Source organism: Ranitomeya imitator, chromosome 9, assembly GCF_032444005.1.
Source record: "Ranitomeya imitator isolate aRanImi1 chromosome 9, aRanImi1.pri, whole genome shotgun sequence".
Classification (NCBI taxonomy): Eukaryota; Metazoa; Chordata; class Amphibia; order Anura; family Dendrobatidae; genus Ranitomeya; species Ranitomeya imitator.
Window position 1 is genome coordinate 100,642,594 of NC_091290.1, and position 26,324 is coordinate 100,668,917.

The 26,324-nt window shown below is 44.3% G+C and overlaps 1 protein-coding gene across 2 annotated transcripts in view; it reads right to left on the minus strand.

Moving 5' to 3' along the window:
* SMPD3 (sphingomyelin phosphodiesterase 3) overlaps positions 1-26,324 on the minus strand; it is a 347,664-nt gene that overhangs the window by 211,566 nt on the left and 109,774 nt on the right. For both annotated transcript variants that reach the window (XM_069740342.1, XM_069740343.1), the window contains one exon: positions 986-1,053. The gene's annotated coding sequence lies outside the window, so the exon portion shown is untranslated. The remainder of the gene's footprint in view (positions 1-985; positions 1,054-26,324) is intronic.

The window sequence follows — 26,324 nt, forward strand, 5'->3', positions numbered from 1 at the left end:
CTGATCATTTCATGTGGTCTATATTACCCTTCATCACAATCTAAACAAACAAGGCAGTCAGATCCACCATTACATTATCTGGGAATGGCTCACATTTTCAGGCCCTCTGATTGATACTTTAAGGCTCCATTTCAGTCTACCTTTTTGTATCGTTTTGCTAGAACATTATACATCTAATGGACCTTATCTTGGTCAGAGGTTCTCTTGAAGATGGCAATAACTAAACTGATTTTAGAATTGCTATTTATTGGACAGCACTTACACGAATGTGTCGCGTTTCACTAATATAAAAGGGTTCCGCTTCATCCAGCGATTAATCATATTCACATTTTCTTACATTCAAGAAAAAAAGCAAAGCAAGTTCATCCTAGAAAAAAGAAAAACACCAATGCGTTTCGGACACAGCCTGATTTCTTGGTCCTGTGCTACACCGGAAGCTCGGCAACACTTTCCTTTCTTGTGATATCACCCATTGCCTTGCAGGGGTGACTGTCTGGGTTTTCCAGTCTTAACATAAGGAAGTGAGTGAGCCGGCTAGCTTATTGCCATATTATGTCACGCTTTACCACATTATTTATGATGACACGGGTATAATTCTCCTTAAAAGGTACAATCTTTCTGTAAGTAGCCACCATTATAATATTGCTCTTGACTAAAATGCTCCCAGCCATGGCAATATTCAATATTTAGCATCAACTTTCTTTAAAGAGCTTTCGGTCAATGATGACATTTGCATGATACATGACAGGTCATAAAGTGGTCACAAAGTAGCAGAAGAGAACTGTTCATTATGCTCTTCACTGCCAATACATTGTCTACAAGTCATTTTCCTCATTCTCCACACTAAAGTGTTCCATGATGTGAGGAAAGATGATCAATATCTTACTAATTAAACCACCAGATCGGCTCTCTGAAGTGTCACAATTTATCTATGATCAGCAATAACCCTGACTCAGGATAACTAGCAGGTACTAAAAGAACATACCAGACAATAAGTATCCGCCGTCCTCCTCCCTGCTGTTCTTAGGTCATCAGCCAAGTTTCTCTTCCACTCTGAAAATACAAAAAAAGGTCCTTCAAATCCAATAGGAGATCTTTACAATGGTCCTTACAAAGGACTAAACCCCAATGCTCTGCACCACTATTACATGTTTGCCACCAGCAGACCCCAAGCTCTCAAAGAATCCAGTCCTTCTATTTTTTTCTTAGATCAAGGGCCAATTTAATAAAAAACCAATTAATCTTTCAAATGAGTCCATATGAGGAAATAGGAACAGAGCTTGAAGATATATCTTGCATGCAAGTGTTACATTCAAACCATGGCCTTAGTGACGGAGCATCATGGACATTGAAGCTTCTGTATTAAAATATGATTTCAATATTTTTTAACTCAACATATTTAAATGCATATTGAATTTGTCATGGAAAATCGTCCATATCGGAAGAAGGCTTTGGGATAAAGGGATTTTTCAGGAATAACTTTTCCTTCCCCGTTAACTTCTGTTAATTAAAATAGTATCACCAGAAAAGAATTTTAATAGGTGCAAGAAAAAATATATCGGATTCACCAACTAAACACTTGTATATGAAAGGTACATATAATACAGTATAACCTTTATTATGCTCATTAAAAACAGTATACGTATATAAGAAAAGTTAAAATATAGAAGCCTCAGTGAAGGGGACTATACAGTATATACCCAATTCTCTTACTAGTGTGTCCCTTCCTTGTCCCAGAGGTTGGTACCCTAAGTTAAATATAATTGGCACCCTTGCTCAATGTTGGCTATCCCTTACTGACCCTATAAGGCCCTATATTCAGTAAAGGAATAAATATAACAACAGAGATAACCATAGGTACTTATGGAGCTCAGTTCCTATAGTGTGTGCAAAATATCAAAATTAAACCAAATAAGCATAAGCATATACCAATAAAGCATGTAAATACTGTGTCACGATATTAGATTGAAAAAAAATCAATAAATAAATATAATAAATATGCTCAGTGGTTAGTGACATGGCAATATACCGTATACCAATAGGGAAAGCCCAGCAATATAGTTGGAAAACTATCCAAATACATACTGATAGGGAATTTAGGAATTTAGATTGTGAGCCCCATTGGGGACAGCGATGATAATGTCTCTAAAGCACTGCTGAATATGTTAGCGCTATATAAATATAAAAAAGAAGAAGAAAGATTACTTTTATCATTTAAGGGGATATCGGGGACTAAAAAAAAAGTGCCTAAGCACTATCAGGCAGGTAGTTGCTAACGACCTGCCTGTTGTTCCCAGCACCATTGTCCGCAGAGCGGTCCCAGACTTACGCTGCCCTCACCTGTCAGCAGAGCAGCGGTTTCTTTTCCTGCTGTCAGGGCGGGACTACTTTTGTCATGCCGATTTACAGCCAACTCTTCACTGCCTAAGTGGGGAAGCCAGCTGTCAATCAGCATGATGCCAGTAGTCCTGCCCTATCAACAGGTAGAGAAACGTCTGCGCTGTTGACAGGGAGCAGCTGAATCTCTGGCAGGAGCGGTCAATGACTGGCCCAAGGTTCAACAGACAGGTAGTTGCCTGTTGTGAATTCTGCTCTTGGGCTCCCTCCGGTGGTTATGAGTGGTAGTGCTGCGGTAGTTGGATTGCAGCATTTATCAGGTGTATCCATTTTTTGCAATTTGGGCTGGGCTATTTAAGTCCTGCTTTATCCTTTAGTCAGTGCCAGTTGTCCATTGTTTTTGGAGGATTCACATCCATTCCTGGTCTCTCCTGGTCTGCTGTTCATTTCTTCAAAGATAAGTTCTGGCCTTGTTTTTTCTGTCCACCTGCTGTGGACCTTATAGTTCTGTGAATTTTCATGTTTTGTTTTGTCCAGCTTTGTCTGTGAAGGATTTTTTGCAGCCAAGCTGTGTCTCTGGAGATGCAGATATACCCTCCATGTCTTTAGTCAGATGTGGTGTTTTGTATTTTCTGTGGTGGATATTTTCTGGTGTTTTAATACTGACCACATAGTACTCTGTCCGATTCTTCCTTTTTAGCTAGTATGGCCTCCTATGCTAAATCCTGATTTCATGTCTGCGTATGTTATTTCCCTCTCCTTTCACAGTCAATATTTGTGGGGGGCTGTCTATCCTTTGGGGATTTTCTCTGAGGCAAGATAGTTTTCCCGTTTCTGTCTTTAGAGGTAGTTAGTTCTTAGGCTGTGTCGAGGGGTCTAGGGAGTGTTAGGTACCCCCAACGGCTACTTCTAGTTGCGCTGCTAGTTCAGGGTTTGTGGTCAGTACAGGTACCACCTTCTCCAGAGTACGTCTCATGCTGCTCCTAGGCCACCAGATCATAACAGTTGCCTTCGTTAGCAACTACATACCTTTTATTTTAAAGTCCCGGATATCCCCTGTGGTAGACCAGCTCACTTGGCTGCATACAGATGTAGACACAGGCACACTGTCTCTTTAAATCCTCAGTTGGTTTATTATGTATGCAGCATAAACCAACGTTACGTGAAAATAAACACAGCCCTTCGGGCAAAACAGGAAAAGCAAAACAAAATGGTATCTCACAGTCTCTTCAGCTGCAGGGATCCGCCCCGCTCAGTTAGCAAAATCTCCTGATTCAGTTTTACACCAACATAAGACTCTCTCCACACATGCTGAACATTGGCTGCCTGTGGAAGCCAACTATTTAAGCACCAGACCACATCTTGGGGTGGAGAGAAGGTGGACAACCTCCCACCCGCTCTATGGTTGTCCACAAAAAACCCAGCCCTTTTACAAATTGGCTGTTAACCCCTTGCAACACTCACTGTGCTGGAGGAAAACTCAGTGAAATGTATCTCCCCTACAGCACCTTGCCAGTGACTTTGTCACACCCATTTAATCCAACAATAATGAGTATAGTGAAGCTTATACTTACAGTTGTGGTCAAAAGTATTGACACCCCTGCAATTCTGTCAGATAATACTCAGTTTCTTCCTGAACATGATTGCAATCACAAATTCTTTGGTATTATTATCTTCATTTAATTTGTCTTAAATGAAAAAACACAAACGCGTCTGGAAGCATGCGGCTCTGAATGCCGGTGAGCATTAGATATAAGGCGGGTAAGATGAACGCAACCTTAGCAATGCTCATTTTTAGGGTTGAGCGACCTTGACCTTTTTAGAGTCGAGCCGTGTTTCGCGAAACCCGACTATCTTAGAAGTCGAGTCGAGTGGAATCGGCCGATTATCGCGAAAAGTCGGGTATCGCCCGAAACACGAAACCCAATGCAAGTCAATGGGGGAGCATAGTCGGCAGTGAGTGGAGGCCAGGAAAACACCTACACTGCCCATTTTAATGGCAAAAACATCCATTCTTGTTAAAGAAGCTTGTCAATCGTAATTTACCTTATAATAATTGGAAGGCATTTGAAATTGGGGGTCATTTGGCTAAAGTTGTGGGGGGTAGGGCTGGTTCAAGTAATTAGTGGGCCCAGTAAATCTGGACCACGTCACGGCAGTGGAGCAGGGAGAGGTAAGTATTTCAACTTTGCAAGTGCTGTGATCCTGAGCAAGCAGGGGGGGCCCACTCGTTGGCATTGGCACTGGCACAGGGCCCCTCAAAGTACAGCGGTGTGTTTGCACGGCGGGGGCGCCTCCCACCGGCAGCAACACTTTTGCGTACTATGAGAGGCCCTGTGCCAGTGACGTCGCCAACTAGTATTCCTCCCCCCACCTGATGAAGGAACCTGCACTTTCATCTGCACCTTCCTCTTTGTCCCCGTGTAAGGTGGTATGGTATGCGGGAAGAGGAACCTGACTTTCAGCAGGGTCACAATCTTGCTGTGTAGCGTGCACGGGGAATTTTGCGTTATGGGTCAATGTACCAGCAGACTCATCTATCACTGGCTGGGCAATGGGCAGGATGAGGAGGAAACACAGATATAGGCCCAAAGAATAAAGTGGGCTAAATGCAGTTCAAAATTGGTAACACAGGACTAACCAGGGGGCATTGCAGTGGAGGACAACTGGAATGAGAGGCTGACACAGAGAGTAGGCCCAAATCAGTAAGTAGTCGACATGCAGTTCAAAATTGGCAACCGTAGTAAACAGGCGGCCCAGCTTTGTTCAGTTGAGGAGAACAGCAAGGAGTGGCAGACACCGATAGTAGGCCCCAACCCAACTAGTAGGCCAAATGCAGTCTAACATTAACAACTACTTAACGAGAGCCTGAAAATGGAATTTCAGGACAGGAAACCAGGAGAACAGCAAGGAGTGGCAGACACCGATAGTAGGCCCCAAACCAACTAGTACGCCAAATGCAGTTGTTCCATTTAACCACAATTTAATGAGAGCCTGAAGATAGAAGTTCAGGAAAGGCAACCTGGAGAACACCTTGGAGTGTAACACACCATCTCTCTACACCCCATACCCAATTTGTAGGCCTAATGCAGCGTAGTTTCCAACAACTACTAAACGAGAGCCGGAAGATCGAAGCTCAGGAAAGGCAACCTGGAGAACACCTTGGAGTGGAACACACCATCTCTCTACACCCCATACCCAATTTGTAGGCCTAATGCAGTGTAGTTTCCAAGAACTACTAAACGAGAGCCGGAAGATCGAAGCTCAGGAAAGGCAACCTGGAGAACACCTTGGAGTGGAACACACCATCTCTCTACACCCCATACCCAATTTGTAGGCCTAATGCAGTGTAGTTTCCAACAACTACTAAACGAGAGCATGAAGATTGAAGCATTGGCGAGGAAACCTGGGGAACACCTTGGAGTGGAACACACCATCTCTCTACACCCCATACCCAATTTGTAGGCCTAATGCAGCGTAGTTTCCAACAACTACTAAACGAGAGCCGGAAGATCGAAGCTCAGGAAAGGCAACCTGGAGAACACCTTGGAGTGGAACACACCATCTCTCTACACCCCATACCCAATTTGTAGGCCTAATGCAGTGTAGTTTCCAAGAACTACTAAACGAGAGCCGGAAGATCGAAGCTCAGGAAAGGCAACCTGGAGAACACCTTGGAGTGGAACACACCATCTCTCTACACCCCATACCCAATTTGTAGGCCTAATGCAGCGTAGTTTCCAACAACTACTAAACGAGAGCCGGAAGATCGAAGCTCAGGAAAGGCAACCTGGAGAACACCTTGGAGTGGAACACACCATCTCTCTACACCCCATACCCAATTTGTAGGCCTAATGCAGTGTAGTTTCCAACAACTACTAAACGAGAGCATGAAGATCGAAGCATTGGCGAGGAAACCTGGGGAACACCTTGGAGTGGAACACACCATCTCTCTACACCCCATACCCAATTTGTAGGCCTAATGCAGCGTAGTTTCCAACAACTACTAAACGAGAGCCGGAAGATCGAAGCTCAGGAAAGGAAACCTGGAGAACACCTTGGAGTGGAACACACCATCTCTCTACACCCCATACCCAATTTGTAGGCCTAATGCAGTGTAGTTTCCAAGAACTACTAAACGAGAGCCGGAAGATCGAAGCTCAGGAAAGGCAACCTGGAGAACACCTTGGAGTGGAACACACCATCTCTCTACACCCCATACCCAATTTGTAGGCCTAATGCAGCGTAGTTTCCAACAACTACTAAACGAGAGCCGGAAAATCGAAGCTCAGGAAAGGCAACCTGGAGAACACCTTGGAGTGGAACACACCATCTCTCTACACCCCATACCCAATTTGTAGGCCTAATGCAGTGTAGTTTCCAACAACTACTAAACGAGAGCATGAAGATCGAAGCATTGGCGAGGAAACCTGGGGAACACCTTGGAGTGGAACACACCATCTCTCTACACCCCATACCCAATTTGTAGGCCTAATGCAGCGTAGTTTCCAACAACTACTAAACGAGAGCCGGAAGTTCGAAGCTCAGGAAAGGCAACCTGGAGAACACCTTGGAGTGGAACACACCATCTCTCTACACCCCATACCCAATTTGTAGGCCTAATGCAGTGTAGTTTCCAAGAACTACTAAACGAGAGCCGGAAGATCGAAGCTCAGGAAAGGCAACCTGGAGAACACCTTGGAGTGGAACACACCATCTCTCTACACCCCATACCCAATTTGTAGGCCTAATGCAGCGTAGTTTCCAACAACTACTAAACGAGAGCCGGAAGATCGAAGCTCAGGAAAGGCAACCTGGAGAACACCTTGGAGTGGAACACACCATCTCTCTACACCCCATACCCAATTTGTAGGCCTAATGCAGTGTAGTTTCCAACAACTACTAAACGAGAGCATGAAGATCGAAGCATTGGCGAGGAAACCTGGGGAACACCTTGGAGTGGAACACACCATCTCTCTACACCCCATACCCAATTTGTAGGCCTAATGCAGCGTAGTTTCCAACAACTACTAAACGAGAGCCGGAAGATCGAAGCTCAGGAAAGGCAACCTGGAGAACACCTTGGAGTGGAACACACCATCTCTCTACATCCCATACCCAATTTGTAGGCCTAATGCAGTGTAGTTTCCAAGAACTACTAAACGAGAGCCGGAAGATCGAAGCTCAGGAAAGGCAACCTGGAGAACACCTTGGAGTGGAACACACCATCTCTCTACACCCCATACCCAATTTGTAGGCCTAATGCAGCGTAGTTTCCAACAACTACTAAACGAGAGCCGGAAGATCGAAGCTCAGGAAAGGCAACCTGGAGAACACCTTGGAGTGGAACACACCATCTCTCTACACCCCATACCCAATTTGTAGGCCTAATGCAGTGTAGTTTCCAAGAACTACTAAACGAGAGCATGAAGATCGACGCATTGGCGAGGAAACCTGGGGAAAACCTTGGAGTGGAACACACCATCTCTCTACACCCCATACCCAATTTGTAGGCCTAATGCAGCGTAGTTTCCAACAACTACTAAACGAGAGCCGGAAGATCGAAGCTCAGGAAAGGCAACCTGGAGAACACCTTGGAGTGGAACACACCATCTCTCTACACCCCATACCCAATTTGTAGGCCTAATGCAGTGTAGTTTCCAAGAACTACTAAACGAGAGCCGGAAGATCGAAGCTCAGGAAAGGCAACCTGGAGAACACCTTGGAGTGGAACACACCATCTCTCTACACCCCATACCCAATTTGTAGGCCTAATGCAGCGTAGTTTCCAACAACTAGTAAACGAGAGCCGGAAGATCGAAGCTCAGGAAAGGCAACCTGGAGAACACCTTGGAGTGGAACACACCATCTCTCTACACCCCATACCCAATTTGTAGGCCTAATGCAGTGTAGTTTCCAACAACTACTAAACGAGAGCATGAAGATCGAAGCATTGGCGAGGAAACCTGGGGAACACCTTGGAGTGGAACACACCATCTCTCTACACCCCATACCCAATTTGTAGGCCTAATGCAGCGTAGTTTCCAACAACTACTAAACAAAAGCCGGAAGATCGAAGCTCAGGAAAGGCAACCTGGAGAACATCTTGGAGTGGAACACACAATCTCTCTACACCCCATACCCAATTTGTAGGCCTAATGCAGTGTAGTTTCCAACAACTACTAAACGAGAGCATTAAGATCGAAGCAATGGCGAGGAAACCTGGGGCACACCTTGGAGTGGAACACACCATCTCTCTACACCCCATACCCAATTTGTAGGCCTAATGCAGTGTAGTTTCCAACAACTACTAAACGAGAGCATTAAGATCGAAGCAATGGCGAGGAAACCTGGGGCACACCTTGGGGAGGCAGACACCGTTAGTAGGCCCTACCAAAGTTGTACCCCCAATGCAGTTTTAAAATTCCTAGAGGCTGAAAACAAGACTATTGACGCTCAGCTTTTTTCAAAGGAACACAGCTGAATTGAGTGGCGCAGACAGACACAGGTAGTAGGACTTAACCCAAAAATGTGGCTCACTGCAGCTTAAAAAAGTTACAGGGGTACACAAGCAGCAGTGCTCTGGGCAGTGGAGGACAATTTCAATAGTGGACCGCAGACAGACTTTGTACGCCTACTATAAAAAAAAAGGATGCTCTATGCAATTAAAAATAGGTTCCAGGGGTCCACGGGCAGCAGTGGTGTGGTCAGTGGAGGCCTAGTGGAAGGAGTGACCGCAGACAGGCATCGAAGGCCTAAAATAATAACACATGGCTGTAGGCAATTTTAAATTGGTTCCAGGGGTACACGGGCAGCAGTGGTGTGGTCAGTGGAGGCCTAGTGGAAGGAGTGACCGCAGAAAGGCATCGAAGAACTAAAATAAAAAAATTGGGCAGGCTGTAGGCAATTTTAAATTGGTTCCAGGGGTACACGGGCAGCAGTGGTGTGATCAGTGGAGGCATATTGTAAGGAGTGACCGCAGACAGGCATCGAAGGCCTAAAATAATAACACATGGCTGTAGGCAATTTTAGATTGGTTCCAGGGGTCCACGGGCAGCAGTGGTGTGGTCAGTGGAGGCCTAGTGGAAGGAGTGACCGCAGACAGGCATCGAAGGCCTAAAATAATAACACATGGCTGTAGGCAATTTTAAATTGGTTCCAGGGGTATACGGGCAGCAGTGGTGTGGTCAGTGGAGGCCTAGTGGAAGGAGTGACCGCAGACAGGCATCGAAGGCCTAAAATAAAAAAATTGGGCAGGCTGTAGGCAATTTTAAATTGGTTCCAGGGGTACACGGGCAGCAGTGGTGTGGTTAGTGGAGGCCTAGTGGAAGGAGTGACCGCAGACAGGCATCGAAGGCCTAAAATAATAACACATGGCTGTAGGCAATTTTAAATTGGTTCCAGGGGTACACGGGCAGCAGTGGTGTGGTCAGTGGAGGCCTAGTGGAAGGAGTGACCGCAGACAGGCATCGAAGGCCTAAAATAATAACACATGGCTGTAGGCAATTTTAAATTGGTTCCAGGGGTACACGGGCAGCAGTGGTGTGGTCAGTGGAGGCCTAGTGGAAGGAGTGACCGCAGACAGGCTTCGAAGGCCTAACATAACAAAAATGTCAATACAATGGTATTGTCAGTGGCAGGCATTGAAGGATGTCAGCGCATAGACTAAACATTGGTGGAGCTGTGAGATAATTTTGCAAGTGGTAGAGCACTGTTTGAGCTGGGGGGAGGGGAACTGTCTTGTGGCCGGCGGTACAGGCCCAGGGCCCCTCATATTACAACGGTGTGTCTGACGTTGGGTGCGCACCACCACCGCCAGAGACACTTTATTGTACTAGGAGGGACCCAGTGGCAGTGCCGTCGACCAAAAGCGGGCACACCCACCTCTTCAGACAAACAGCACTCTCACGGGTGCTGTCGCCAAGTGTCGATACCACGGCCCCGTGTGGGGAGTTTGGCCATTTAGTGAGGTGTAAACATGTCATATGCTGGACAATCAGGTGCAGAAAATTACGAGATTGGAAAAGGCATTCAGAATAGTCCACAGGCAAGACCTTTTCATAGGAAAGCTAGGTGTCGGCCGGGCAAGGTGGGGCAAAAGATTTCGAAATCCAGTTGTGGTTCATTTTAATGAAGGTTAGATCATCTACATTTTGGGTAGCCAGACGAGTCCTTTTTTCTGTTAGTATTGAACCTGCAGCACTGAATACTCTTTCTGATAGGACACTAGCTGCCGGGCAAGCAAGCTCCTGCAATGCATATTCTGCCAATTCTGGCCAGGTGTCTAATTTTGATGCCCAGTAATCAAATGGGAATGACGGTTGAGGGAGAACATCGATAAGGGATGAAAAATAGTTTGTAACCATACTGGACAAATGTTGTCTCCTGTCACTTTGAATTGATGCTGCAGTACCTGTCCTGTCTGCGGTCATAGCAAAATCACTCCACAACCTGGTCAGAAAACCCCTCTGGCCAACGCCACTTCTGATTTCTGCCCCTCTAACTCCTCTGGTCTGCTGGCCCCTGCAGCTCGTGTGAGAACGATCACGGGCGCTGTGTGCAGGGAATGCCAGAAGCAAACGGTCAACAAGAGTTGATTGTTTGGTTGCTAATATTAGTTCCAAGTTCTCATGTGGCATTATATTTTGCAATTTGCCTTTATAGCGAGGATCAAGGAGGCAGGCCAACCAGTAATCGTCATCATTCATCATTTTAGTTATGCGTGTGTCCCTTTTGAGGATACGTAAGGCATAATCCGCCATGTGGGCCAAAGTTCCAGTTCTCAAATCTGCGGTTGTGCTTGGTTGAGGGGCAGTTTCAGGCAAATCCACGTCACTTGTGTCCCTCCAAAAACCAGAACCCGGCCTTGCCGCGCCACCAATTTCCAGTGGCCCCGGAAAAGCTTCCTCATTAAAAATATAATCATCCCCATCATCCTCCTCGTCCTCCTCCTCCTCTTCGCCCGCTAACTCGTCCTGTACACTGCCCTGGCCAGACAATGGCTGACTGTCATCAAGGCTTTCCTCTTCCTCAGCTGCAGACGCCTGATCCTTTATGTGCGTCAAACTTTGCATCAGCAGACGCATTAGGGGGATGCTCATGCTTATTATGGCGTTGTCTGCACTAACCAGCCGTGTGCATTCCTCAAAACACTGAAGGACTTGACACATGTCTTGAATCTTCGACCACTGCACACCTGACAACTCCATGTCTGCCATCCTACTGCCTGCCCGTGTATGTGTATCCTCCCACAAAAACATAACAGCCCGCCTCTGTTCGCACAGTCTCTGAAGCATGTGCAGTGTTGAGTTCCACCTTGTTGCAACGTCTATGATTAGGCGATGCTGGGGAAGGTTCAAAGAACGCTGATAGGTCTGCATACGGCTGGAGTGTACGGGCGAACGGCGGATATGTGAGCAAAGTCCACGCACTTTGAGGAGCAGGTCGGATAACCCCGGATAACTTTTCAGGAAGCACTGCACCACCAGGTTTAAGGTGTGAGCCAGGCAAGGAATGTGTTTCAGTTGGGAAAGGGAGATGGCAGCCATGAAATTCCTTCCGTTATCACTCACTACCTTGCCTGCCTCAAGATCTACAGTGCCCAGCCACGACTGCGTTTCTTTCTGCAAGAACTCGGACAGAACTTCCGCGGTGTGTCTGTTGTCGCCCAAACACTTCATAGCCAATACAGCCTGCTGACGTTTGCCAGTAGCTGCCCCATAATGGGAGACCTGGTGTGCAACAGTGGCAGCTGCGGATGGAGTGGTTGTGCGACTGCGGTCTGTGGACGAGCTCTCGCTTCTGCAGGAGGACGAAGAGGAGGAGGAGGGGGTGCGAACGGCTACAGCCAACTGTTGCCTAGACCGTGGGCTAGGCAGAACTGTCCCAAACTTGCTGTCCCCTGTGGACCCTGCATCCACAACATTCACCCAGTGTGCCGTGATGGACACGTAACGTCCCTGGCCATGCCTACTGGTCCATGCATCTGTTGTCAGGTGCACCTTTGTGCTCACAGATTGCCTGAGTGCATGGACGATGCGCTCTTTAACATGCTGGTGGAAGGCTGGGATGGCTTTTCTGGAAAAAAAGTGTCGACTGGGTAGCTCGTAGCGTGGTACAGCGTAGTCCATCAGGGCTTTGAAAGCTTCGCTTTCAACTAACCGGTAGGGCATCATCTCTAACGAGATTAGTCTAGCTATGTGGGCGTTCAAACCCTGTGTACGCTGATGCGAGGCTAAGTACTTCCTTTTTCTAACCATAGTCTCATGTAGGGTGAGCTGGACTGGAGAGCTGGAGATCGTGGAACTAGCGGGGGTGCCGGTGGACATGGCAGACTGAGAGACGGTGGGAGATGGTATTGTTGCCGCCGGTGCCCTAGATGCAGTGTTTCCTACTACGAAACTGGTGATTCCCTGACCCTGACTGCTTTGGCCTGGCAAAGAAACCTGCACAGATACTGCAGGTGGTGCGGAAAATGGTGGCCCTACACTGCCGGAAGGGATGTTGCGTTGCTGACTAGCTTCATTGGCCGAGGGTGCTACAACCTTAAGGGACGTTTGGTAGTTAGTCCAGGCTTGCAAATGCATGGTGGTTAAATGTCTATGCATGCAACTTGTATTGAGACTTTTCAGATTCTGTCCTCTGCTTAAGGTAGTTGAACATTTTTGACAGATGACTTTGCGCTGATCAATTGGATGTTGTTTAAAAAAATGCCAGACTGCACTCTTTCTAGCATCGGATACCTTTTCAGGCATTGCAGACTGAGCTTTAACCGGATGGCCACGCTGTCCTCCAACAGGTTTTGGCTTTGCCACGCGTTTTGGGCAAGATACGGGCCCGGCAGATGGAACCTGTTGCGATGTTGATGCCTGCTGCGGCCCCTCCTCCTCCGCTTCAGAACTGCTGCCGCCTGCACCCTGTTCCCCCAATGGCTGCCAATCGGGGTCAAGAACTGGGTCATCTATTACCTCTTCTTGTAGCTCGTGTGCAACTTCGTCTGTGTCACCGTGTCAGTCGGTGGTATAGCGTTCGTGATGGGGCAACATAGTCTCATCAGGGTCTGATTCTTGATCAATACCCTGCGAGGGCAATGTTGTGGTCTGAGTCAAAGGACCAGCATAGTAGTCTGGCTGTGGCTGTGCATCAGTGCACTCCATGTCAGATTCAACTTGTAATGGGCATGGACTGTTAACTGCTTCACTTTCTAAGCCAGGGACAGTATGTGTAAAGAGCTCCATGGAGTAACCCGTTGTGTCGCCTGCTGCATTCTTCTCTGTTGTTGTTTTTGCTGAAGAGGACAAGGAAGCGACTTGTCCCTGATCGTGAACATCCACTAACGACGCACTGCTTTGACATTTACCAGTTTCACGAGAGGAGGCAAAAGAGCTAGAGGCTGAGTCAGCAAGATAAGCCAAAACTTGCTCTTGCTGCTCCGGCTTTAAAAGCGGTTTTCCTACTCCCAGAAAAGGGAGCGTTCGAGGCCTTGTGTAGCCAGACGACGATCCTGGCTCCACAGCTCCAGACTTAGGTGCAATATTTTTTTTCCCACGACCAGCTGATGCTCCACCACTACCACTACCCTCATTACCAGCTGACAATGAACGCCCCCGGCCACGACCTCTTCCACCAGACTTCCTCATTGTTTTAAAAACGTAAACAAACTAACGGTATTTGTTGCTGTCACACAACTTACACGGTGAGCTATAACTTCAGTATGATTTAGCTACCCCTTTACAGGTGAGTGAGACCACAACGAAAATCAGGCACAATGTTACACACTCTGTTGTTGGTGGCAACAAATGAGAGAGATGCCACACACGCAGGACTGTCACTGAAGCACAAATGTAAATATTAATCTCCCACTGATTTGTTTTTTTTTGTTTTTTCAGGGAGACTTTAGGAAAAAAAAATAATAGAATAAAATGATTTTTTCAGGAAGAATTTAGAAACCAAATAAAATAAAATGATTTTTTCAGGGAGAATTTAGAAAACAAATAAAACAAAAAAAGGCTTTCTATGGCCCACTGAGTGAGAGATGACGCACACAGGAGTCAGGAGTGGCACACAAGCCCAGAGGCCAATATTTATCTCCCACTGATTGATGTAGTGATTTTTTCAGGTAGATTTTGGAACCCAAATCAAGCTAAAAAAAATAATAGGCTTTCTATGGCCCACAATTGGAGAGAGAGAGAGAGATGGCACACCCAGGAGTCAAGACTGGCACACAAGCAGAAAGGGCAATATTAATCTCCCACTGATTTGTTTTTTTTGTTTTTTCAGGGAGACTTTAGGAAAAAAAAAATAGAATAAAATGATTTTTTCAGGAAGAATTTAGAAACCAAATAAAATAAAATGATTTTTTTCAGGGAGAATTTAGAAACCAAATAAAACAAAAAAAGGCTTTCTATGGCCCACTGAGTGAGAGATGACGCACACAGGAGTCAGGAGTGGCACACAAGCCCAGAGGCCAATATTTATCTCCCACTGATTGATGTAGTGATTTTTTCAGGTAGATTTTGGAACCCAAATCAAGCTAAAAAAATAATAGGCTTTCTATGGCCCACAATTGGAGAGAGAGAGAGAGATGGCACACCCAGGAGTCAAGACTGGCACACAAGCAGAAAGGGCAATATTAATCTCCCACTGATTTGTTTTTGTTTTTTTTTCAGGGAGACTTTAGGAAAAAAAAATAATAGAATAAAATGATTTTTTCAGGAAGAATTTAGAAACCAAATAAAATAAAATGTTTTTTTCAGGGAGAATTTAGAAAACAAATAAAAAAAAAGGCTTTCTATGGCCCACTGAGTGAGAGATGACGCACACAGGAGTCAGGAGTGGCACACAAGCCCAGAGGCCAATATTTATCTCCCACTGATTGATTTATTGATTTTTTCAGGTAGAATTTAGAACCCAAATCAACCAAAAACATAAATAGGCTTTCTATGGCCCACTATTTGTGAGAGAGATGGCACGCTCAGGACTGGCACACAAGCCCAGAGGCCAATATTAATCTCCCACTTTTTATTTTTTTTTCAGGGAAAATTTATAAACCCAATAAAAAAAAAAAAAAATAGGCTTTCTATGGCCCACTATCTGAGAGAGAGAGATGGCACGCTTAGGACTGGCACACAAGCCCAAAGGCCAATATTAATCTCCCTTTTTTTTTTCAGGGAGAATTTATAAAACCAAAAAAAAATAAATAAATAGGCTTTCTATGGCCCACTATTTGTGAGAGAGATGGCATGCTCAGGACTGGCACACAAGCCCAGAGGCCAATATTATTCTCCCACTTTTTTTTTTTTGTTCCAGGGAAAATTTATAAACCCAATAAAAAAATAATAAATAGGCTTTCTATGGCCCACTATCTGAGAGAGAGAGATGGCACGCTTAGGACTGGCACACAAGCCCAAAGGCCAATATTAATCTCCCTTTTTTTTTTCAGGGAGAATTTATAAAACCAAAAAAATAAAAAATAAATAGGCTTTCTATGGCCCACTATTTGTGAGAGAGATGGCACGCTCAGGACTGGCACACAAGCCCAGAGGCCAATATTAATCTCCCACTTTTTTTTTTTTGTTCCAGGGAAAATTTATAAACCCAATAAAAAAAATAATAAATAGGCTTTCTATGGCCCACTATCTGAGAGAGAGAGATGGCACGCTTAGGACTGGCACACAAGCCCAAAGGCCAATATTAATCTCCCACTGATTGATTTATTGATTTTTTCAGGTAGAATTTAGAACCCAAATAAAGCAAAAAAAAAAAAAAATGGGCTTTCTATGGCCCACTGAGTGAGTGATGATGCACACAGGAGTCAGGAGTGGCACACAAGCCCTGAGGCCAATATTTTTCTCCCACTGATTGATGTAGTGATTTTTTCAGGTGGATTTTAGAACCCAAATCAAGCAAATAAATATGCTTTCTATGGCCCACTGACTGAGAGATGGCACACACAGGAGTCAAGAGTGGCACACAAGCCCTGAGGCCAATATTTTTCTCCCACTGATTGATGTAGTGATTTTTTCAGGTAGATTTTAGAACCCAAATCAAGCAAAAAAATAAATAGGCTTTCTATGGCCCACTGAGTGAGAGATGGCACACACAGGGATGGCACTCTAGCAGAAATGTCAATCTTAATCTCCCACAAATAAAAAAAAAAACAGGGAGTGTCCAACAATTACTATCTCCCTGCAGTAATCTCAGCCAGGTATGGCAGGCAGCAATAAGGAGTGGACTGATGCACAAATTAAATAAAAAGTGTGGACAAACAAAAAAGATAGCTGTGCAGAAAGGAAGGAACAAGAGGATTTGTGCTTTGAAAAAAGCAGTTGGTTTGCACAGCGGCGTACACACAGCAATGCAGCTATCAGGGAGCCTTCTAGGGCAGCCCAATGAGCTACAGCGCTGAGGGGAAAAAAAAAAAAATGTAGCTTCCACTGTCCCTGCACACCGAAGGTGGTGTTGGGCAGTGGAAATCGCTACAGCACAAGCGGTTTGGTGGTTAATGGACCCTGCCTAACGCTGTCCCTGCTTCTGACGAAGCGGCAGCAACCTCTCCCTAAGCTCAGATCAGCAGCAGTAACATGGCGGTCGGCGGGAACGCCCCATTATAGCCCCTGTGACGCCGCAGACAGCAAGCCAATCACTGCAATGCCCTTCTCTAAGATGGTGGGGACCAGAACCTATGTCATCACGCTGCCCACACTCTGCGTTTACCTTCATTGGCTGAGAAATGGTGCTTTTCGCGTCATTGAAACGCGACTTTGGCGCGAAAGTCGCGTACCGCATGGCCGACCCCGCACAGGGGTCGGATCGGGTTTCATGAAACCCGACTTTGCCAAAAGTCGGCGACTTTTGAAAATGAACGACCCGTTTCGCTCAACCCTACTCATTTTTATTGAAAATATGTCATAATCAACCTGATGATTCTTTACTGGATGAAATGCGTCGGGAGACATTGTTTGTAAAGGAGGACCCGAAAAAAGGATGCGGACACATTACATAGCCGCAAGAGGGTCGATGTGAGTCTGTATTAACCGGGGCATTAATCGGGAAAGGACAGATGAGCATAAAATGATTTAATTATGATACGAATCCTGTATAACAGCTGATGTGAATGTATGCCATAAAGAGTGCCATATTTGAAGGGGTATAGTTGTATCCAAGCTGTGATTATGGGAATTGTTTGACCTAAGGAATAATACATTAATTTTCCTTGATGAGCAAATAGCAAATAAGAAATACTGCCACTCTCATTAAGACCGCATGTGCTGTGATGAGTATACTGCAATACAGGGGGTCTGAAGAAGCATCCCCCGTTGTTTATAGGTATTAATGAGCTATATATGAGATGTCATTTAGTCTAAGACTTACTGTATGATAGATCACTGCTGCCATCCAGGGATCCGAAACTCCGTAGTTTAAACTGATTGAAAACACTAAGATAGGTTACCCTCTGCAAACTGTGGTGAACTGGATAAGAGTGTTATATTCTTCCTAAGGATATAATTACAGGCAGATATCATATAGTATAAGATGCTGGATATGAGATGGTGGCAGTAGTAATATTTTTAGCTGTGGTACTGTGTTTTCTTTTGGTTGTCGTCGTTTGCACTAAGCACTTTCTTTGCACTACGGTTGGCACTTTTGAGGATTTTAGTATTAATAAAAGTTAAGTTTTATATAAAATAAACCGCTGTTGCATACAAGAATATTTGTTTTTTACTAAAATTTGAGCCTTTGCTTTTGACTTTTGCAAGATTAACTGATTCCAGTTGTCACCCTTAAGTGGTGGTGTGGAGACTTTAACAACCGAAAAGTGAAAGTTTTCCAGGCTAGCCCAATGTACCTCCCTAGCATGAGTGTGAATGGAGGTATCCCGTGCATTAGTTATACTGCCTATGTGTTTTGCGAAATTCGAGTTTAATTTTCCCAACATAGTTTTTTGGGCAGGTGCATTGGTTTTACCAGTAGAGGCACTTCGAAATGTTTTGTTTTGAGAATGTGTTTGCAAAATTTGCACTTTCCACACTTAAATTTGCCTGTTTCCCTATTCTCCAACTAAGTGGGTGTTTTAATTACGTGGGAATAGGTACTGTGCACAATTGGTCAAGAATAGATCTTCCCTCTTCTGTAACAGAAGGGAAGTTGGGGACCAGGTCACCAATGTCAGGGTCTGTTTTTAAGAAAGCTCCAATATTTTTGGATAATATTTCTGACCTTCCCTGCTCGGTCGTCAAAATAGTTAAAATAGCAAACTCAACCTCCCTTGTTCCAGCAGTTTGTGTCTTTTACACCGGCCAAGCAGCTGTGTGCAGTTACTGGCTGTGAAATCTCTACACTTGGAAACCTCTACTGCTATCCATGCTTTATTAATGGTTGTCTGAGGAATGTCCTGCCACACTAAATGCACTAGGGCAAATCATCAAGATCCGCTGCTGCCAGCTCCCGTTGCAAATCCCGACCAATGATATTACAGATGTGGCATGGCAGCATCTTTAGGCCACACCGGCTGCTCACTGTAACACACGCTTAGTTATGTTGTAAAAGGTTTCCTGGGACACTTCCAGGAAATTTTGCATTCAAGGAATCACACATATTGAATTACTCTAAATTTCATGTATGCGTAAGCAGAAGTTAAGCTATTGTAAGCTCCTCTCCTAGTAATTTGCTTTTGTATGTTGTTTGTGTGCTCTTAAGGCATTTCTTGAACTGTGTATTTAAAAAACATACATTTTAAGAAATGTATATGCCTTTCATATCCTCTTCCTGCAGCACCCAGATTTTGTTTTTTTTGCTCTTTTGTTTTTTTTTTCTCCATAACTTTTTATTATCGACATAGCCCTATGAGGAGTTGCATTTTTGCAGGACAAGTTATAGTTTTGGATGACACCATTCACTTTACCTTACAATGCAGTGGAAAGTTGTGAAAAAACCCCCAAAGGTGTTGAAATGGGGGAAAAAAATACAACTCCACAATTGTTGACCTGACAACATAACGCTCCAAATCAGTACAATTATGACTATGTGAAACTTGTATTTTTTTTATTCAACTGACTAAAAAAAATTCTAACATTTGAAAAGAAAGAAAAATTGATTAGTGTTAACACCTGTAACTTTTTAATTTTTTCCTCGATGTAGCTGTGTAAAGGCTTGTGTTTTGCATGGTGAGCTGAAGTTTTTATTGATACCATATTTTGATATATACAATGTTTTTATCGCTTTTTATTGCATTTTTTGGGGTACACTTTACGGGTTAAATATTTTAATATTTTTTTTTATAAATCCTGCTTGTACAAATGAGTAAGTGCCATATACTGTATGTTTATTTATTTTAAAGATGATAGATAGAGGGCGGGGTGATTTTAAATTCTTAAAAAAAAAATTATTTTATATTTTTTAAGACTTTCTTTTTAGTTAATTTTTTTTTGTCTCTTTATATACTTTGATATAACAGTTTTCAAGTTCACAGGTAAAATTATGACTTCTTATGAAACCAAGAAAGGCTTCACAGTAGGACTATAATGGCAGCCCTGGGTGACTTCAGCTGGTCCTTGGCTTCCATATCAATTAAATAGCAACCAACGATAGCGTCACCAGCTCGCCACCCAGACAGGGCAGATTAAATGCCAATGTCAGAGATTGACAGCTGCATTAAAGAGGCTAACAGCAGTGATAGGAGTTAGCGCTGGTCACTGACGTGACCGCTGTATCACAACCGGCATCCACCGTGCGTGGAGCGGAACCTACTGATCTTGTTCTAAGTATGTTACAAACTTCTTTTGTTCTCTTTTTTTGCTGTAATGTTCCCTTTTTTGCTGTAACGTTGTTTTCTGACATTTTACAAGCCCTGTAGACATATGGTAAAAATACCATACCTTGGGGTGTTGGGGATACACCTCCTACCCAAATATCTCTCTATATGATTATCAGACTACTATTTGCTATTAATTAAAGTCACTTTTCTTTTTTCATTTGTTTTGAAATTCGCTGACTTTTTTTCTTCAAAATACCATTCGTGATTTTGGCCCATAATCAAAAATGTTCTTTAATAATCTTGTCAACCTTTTTTTTGTGACTTTTTAACATAAAAAGTCGTAAATCCTTTTAAAAGTTGCACATTTGTCTAAAAAATTGACGAATGAAAAGCTGTGCCGAAAACCTCACGATAGGCAGGAAATTGAATGCGATGCGCCAAAAAACATCTGCATAACCAAAGATGACGAGAAAAAAAAAAACAACTTTAAAAAAGGCACAAATCTTAAAGAGAAGAAGGCGCAATATACTGAAACCACCAAAAAAAGGAGCAGATTACTCCAGAAAACTGGAGGAACAACAATGATGAATCGGGGTCTGTGTATGCGGACCCAAACAAGAGGATTGCGAATCCAGAAATCAACGTATTTCATAAGTAGCTGCCGAATTGTAATTCTACGTGTTGGATTATGATAACCCGGTGGAGTGGTAATAAGAGAGTTGGACGACTGTTATAAAAGGAACGAGTCTGTAAATCAGCTTGTGGATTCTGTACTGATTCCTGGTGAATTACTGATGGATTTTTCATATAGGGCAGATATCACCTCATTTTACAGACACCTGTATATTAATGTGAAGCATTTTTCCATCAATGCCTGACATACAGTAAATGATAAGCCTTCTTGGCGCATTTTATTGCTTTGGAATGCGGTTATTTGTTTTCCGTAGCTTAGAGCTGATTTCCTTTGCTAGTGCCCAGCTTGTAGCATTGATGACATCACAGGAAAACCCTAACCTGGTTAGCATTTGCTTCAAGAGGTAATGAGCTGGTTAATTCAATAAGGTCCTGTGGAAGAGTTATGGAGGCTCGGTGTCCCGAACACCAAGATAGCCAATTAACAATAAATCAATTAGCAGGCTTGGGATGGAAATAAAAGCAAGCAAAATAAAAAGAGAGAATACAAATACAGTTATATGAGTAACTAGATGGTGGTCCGATTCTAATGCATCGGGTATTCTAGAATATGCATGTCCACGTAGTTTATTGCCCAGCCACGCAGTATATTGCCCAACCACGTAGTATATTGCCCAACCACGTAGTATATTGCCCAGCCACGTAGTATATTGCTCAGCCACGCAGTATATTGCCCAACCATGTAGTATATTGCCCAGCCACGTAGTATATTGCACAGTCACATAGTATATTGCCCAACCACGTAGTATATTGCCCAGCCACGTAGTATATTGCCCAGTGACATAGTATATTGCCCAGCAATGTAGTATATTGCCCAGCCATGTAGTATATTGCACAGTCACGTAGTATATTGCCCAGCCACGTAGTATATTGCCCAGTGACATAGTATATTGCCCAGCAATGTAGTATATTGCCCAGCCACGTAGTATATTGCACAGTCACGTAGTATATTGCCCAGCTACGTAGTATATTGCCCAGCTACATAGTATATTGCCCAGTCACGTAGTATATTGCCCAGCCACGTAGTATATTGCCCAGCCACGTAGTATATTGCCCAACAATGTAGTATATTGCCCAGTCACGTAGTATATTGCCCAGTCACGTAGTATATTGCCCAGCCACGTAGTATATTGCCCAGCCACGTAGTATATTGCCCAGTGACATAGTATATTGCCCAGCAATGTAGTATATTGCCCAGCCATGTAGTATATTGCACAGTCACGTAGTATATTGCCCAGCCACGTAGTATATTGCCCAGTGACATAGTATATTGCCCAGCAATGTAGTATATTGCCCAGCCACGTAGTATATTGCACAGTCATGTAGTATATTGCCCAGCCACGTAGTATATTGCCCAGCCACGTAGTATATTGCCCAGCCACGTAGTATATTGCCCAGCCACGTAGTATATTGCCCAGCCACGTAGTATATTGCCCAGCAATGTAGTATATTGCCCAGTCACGTAGTATATTGCCCAGCCACGTAGTATATTGCCCAGCCACGTAGTATATTGGCCAGTCACGTAGTATATTGCCCAGTCACGTAGTATATTGCCCAGCCACGTAGTATATTGCACAGTCACGTAGTATATTGCCCAGCCACGTAGTATATTGCCCAGACACGTAGTATATTTGCCAGTCACGTAGTATATTGGCCAGTCACGTAGTATATTGCCCAGCCAGGTTTGTCACAGTTTAAAAAATAAAGAATAAACATATACTCACCTTTCTGAGGGCCCCTTGTAGTCCACGGCAGTTTCCGGTCCCAGGGTTGGTATGAGCGCAGGACCTGTGATGATGTCACGGTCACATGACCATGACGTCATTGCAGGTCTTTCTAGCGCAGGCACGCAGGGCCTGTGATGACGTTGCGGTCACATGACCGTGACGTCATGGCAGGTCTTTATCGTGCAGGCACGCAGGGCCTGTGATGACGTCGCGGTCACATGACCATGACGTCATGGCAGGTCCTTCTCCCATACCATCTTTGCCACCGGAACCTGCAACAGAAGATAGCGGCCGGCGTGAGCAACTATGGAGGGTGAGTATAGCAGGCTTTTAATAAAAAAATATTTTTAGCAGTACATTTTTTACTATTGATGCTGCATAGGCAGCGTCAATAGTAAAAAGTTGGGGACACACAGGGTTAATAGCGGCGGTAACGGAGTGCGTTACCCGCGGCATAACGCGGTCCGTTACCGCTGGCATTAACCCTGTGTTAGCGGTGACCAGATGGGAGTATGCGGGTGACAGGCACTGACTGCGGGGAGTAAGGAGCGGCCATTTTCTTCCGGACTGTGCCCATCGCTGATTGGTCGCGGCAGCCAAGACAGGCAGCTGGCGAGACCAATCAGCGAATGAATAACCGTGACAGACAGACAGAAGGACAGACGGAAGTGACCCTTAGACAATTATAAAGTAGATAAGTATAAAAGTAACAAAAAGCTAAATTAATTGAGTTTAGATAAAGGTTAAGTTATTCACAAAATGAGGGTAGGGTCCCACAGTTTGGCTTCCACATACCCCCGAAGCCATAGGGGTTAAGGTCTATGTGTGGAGAGGGGGTGAGAAAGAGTGCAAGAGTTTGCAGTTAATATCTCCATGGCCCCCACATTTGTGTGTCCATTCTCCCCACAGGTGGGCTTAACTTTCAGGTACACACAGCATCCAGCACAAGTGCTTTTCATATACTATACAGCAAAATTATAGATACCCTCCTCTAATTGATTTCAGATGTTTGAGCTAAACCAATTGAGAACAGATGCATAAAAAGCCCTCAGCCATAGACCTAGACAATCAAATGGTGATAGTATGAAATCAATGATTTTAGACCCTTCAGAACATTTTGCACTCAGTGAGTGTTGTAGTGTACAAAACATTGGAACAGACAATGCTTTTGTAGGTCCTGGAGATCACATGATTACACGGTGAGTGCCGACAAAGCAGAGCTGCTGCAGTCTTGATAAAATCACTGTTTTATAAGTAGATTATCATTGGAGGACTAGTAAACATGCTGCCATGTAGTCCTCCATATTCATGAGCTCTGTATAACCCCGCCCTCCCCACTGATTGGCAGCTTTTAGTGTACAGTGCACATGGGCAGAAAGTTTCCGATCAGTGATGTGGGCGGAGTCATGCAGAGCTCAGCATTCAAAGATGCAGAGAAAACTGTGATTTTATCAAAACTAGTCAGCTCAGTAAGTGATACATCACTAGAATCAGGGTCTTTGTCCCTTCATTATGCTGCTGTCAGATGAAATAACAAAAATCTAGTGACTGATTCCCTTTTTTTTTGCATGGACTTTCAGTATAATTGTCTTGTGAGAGTGCTTGCTGATTGTTTCCATTTACAAGCAGCAGACTTGTGACAGCTATGGTCTGTGATGCAATGTTTCTCAGGATCAGTACAAGGTGAGCAATGCTTTAGCTGTATGAATGCATTAATCTCTATGTTGTGCCATTCTACCACATTGGATCATAGGGTTTTCTCAGACAACCGCCATAATTTAGCCTTATTAGGACATCTTACAAATTCCCTTTGAAGAAGCTCATTTGTCAGAGATGATCAGTGAGTCATTGTGCTATACATAGTGATGATGCTAGTGAAGGATATAGAGAATGTACTGTAAATAAACCTTATCTTACAGTGATAATTACATTTGCATTTTATTTTGAAGTGTATGTCAAATGTTGTCATTACAGCAGCAGAGAATTAAGAAACTACATGCAAATAAGCGTATGTCAAGCACATGTGATCTTGTCTTGATAGATAAACACTGATACAAAAGACATGAATCTATTCGAGTTTGGTCACTACTAGTTTACTGACCACAGACGTGCAATAGGTAAGAGAAGAATTAGGCTAGGTTCACATTGTGTTAGTGCAGTCCGTTTAGCGCATACGCTAACGGACTGCGTTAACGCAATGTACAAAAAGGGATCGCGTTTAGCGATCCCGCTAGAGCAGATGCCCGATCTGCGCTAGCAAGGAACGGACCCAAAAACGCTGCAAGCAGCGTTCGAGGTCCATCACAAATTAATGGAACATCGCTGACGCATGCCAAAAATGGCATGCGTTAGGGATAGTAACATAGTAACATAGTTAGTAAGGCCGAAAAAAGACATTTGTCCATCCAGTTCAGCCTATATTCCATCATAATAAATCCCCAGATCTACGTCCTTCTACAGAACCTAATAATTGCGTTAGTTACATTGCGGTCAATGGGTGCGCTACCGGATCCGTTACATTGCATTAGTGGCGCTATGTAACGGATTCCGTTAGCGGATACCCACTAACGCAATGTGAACCTAGCCTTAAGGTACCTTCACACTGAGCGACTTTAGAACGATAACGATAGCGATCCGTGACATTGCAGCATCCTGGATAGCGATATCGTTGTGTTTGACACGCAGCAGCGATCAGGATCCTGCTGTGAGATCGCTGGTCGGAGCTATAATGCCAGAACTTTATTTAGTCGCTGTATCTCCCGCTGACATCGCTGAATCGGCGTGTGTGATGTCGATTCAACGATGTCTTCACTTGTAACCAGGGTAAACATCGGGTTACTAAGCGCAGGGCCACGCTTAGTAACCCGATATTTACCCTGGTTACCTAAAAAAAAAAAACACTACATACTTACATTCCGGTGTCTGTCGCATCCCTCGCAGTCAGCTTCCCTCACTGACTGTGAGCGCCGGCCGTAAAGCACAGCAGTGACGTCACCGCTGTGCTCTGCTTTACGGCCGGCCGGCGCTCACAGTCAGTGCGAGAAGCTGACTGCGAGGGATGCGACAGACACCGGAATGTAAGTATGTAGTGTTTTTTTTTTTTAGGTAACCAGGGTAAATATCGGGTTACTAAGCGTGGCCCTACGCTTAGTAACCCGATGTTTACCATGGTTACCCGGGGACCTCGGCATCGTTGGTCGCTGGAGAGCTGTCTGTGTGACAGCTCTCCAGCGACCACACAGCGACACTGCAGCAATCGGCATCGTTGTCTATATCGCTGCAGCGTCGCTTAATGTGACTTTACCTTTAGTGGCTGCTCGCTGGTCGGTGAATTGATGGAGTCTGGCTGCTGGATACAATGGTAACCAGCAGCACTACTGTATATGTTATCCATTGAAACCGAGAAATCATGATGGCTCTTTGTCCTTCAGCATGAGAGCTACTCTTTGTACAATTTGCCTGTCACTATGGTATGTGCCACTAGACTTACAAGTCTTGCAACATAGAAAGGTTGGAACCTCTGATATAGAACTAGTAAACCTTTCAGCTTATCTATGAACATTGCTCAAGTGGCTGGAAACTATCATGTTCAAGAACACATATATTGCCAAGATTTCTAATTTATCAACTTCTTGCCCTTTAAGGTCATGCTAGCTCAGTTTTACCAACAAATAAGAGAAAGGGCCCAGTTTATGTAGGGGTTTTCTGGCAAAACACCTTGAAATGTTGCAAATTTTTTGTGCAAGACAAATATTTTGCAGATTTTGGTGGTTTCATGCCAGTTTCAGCCAGCTCTGCCAAAGAGGTCAGAG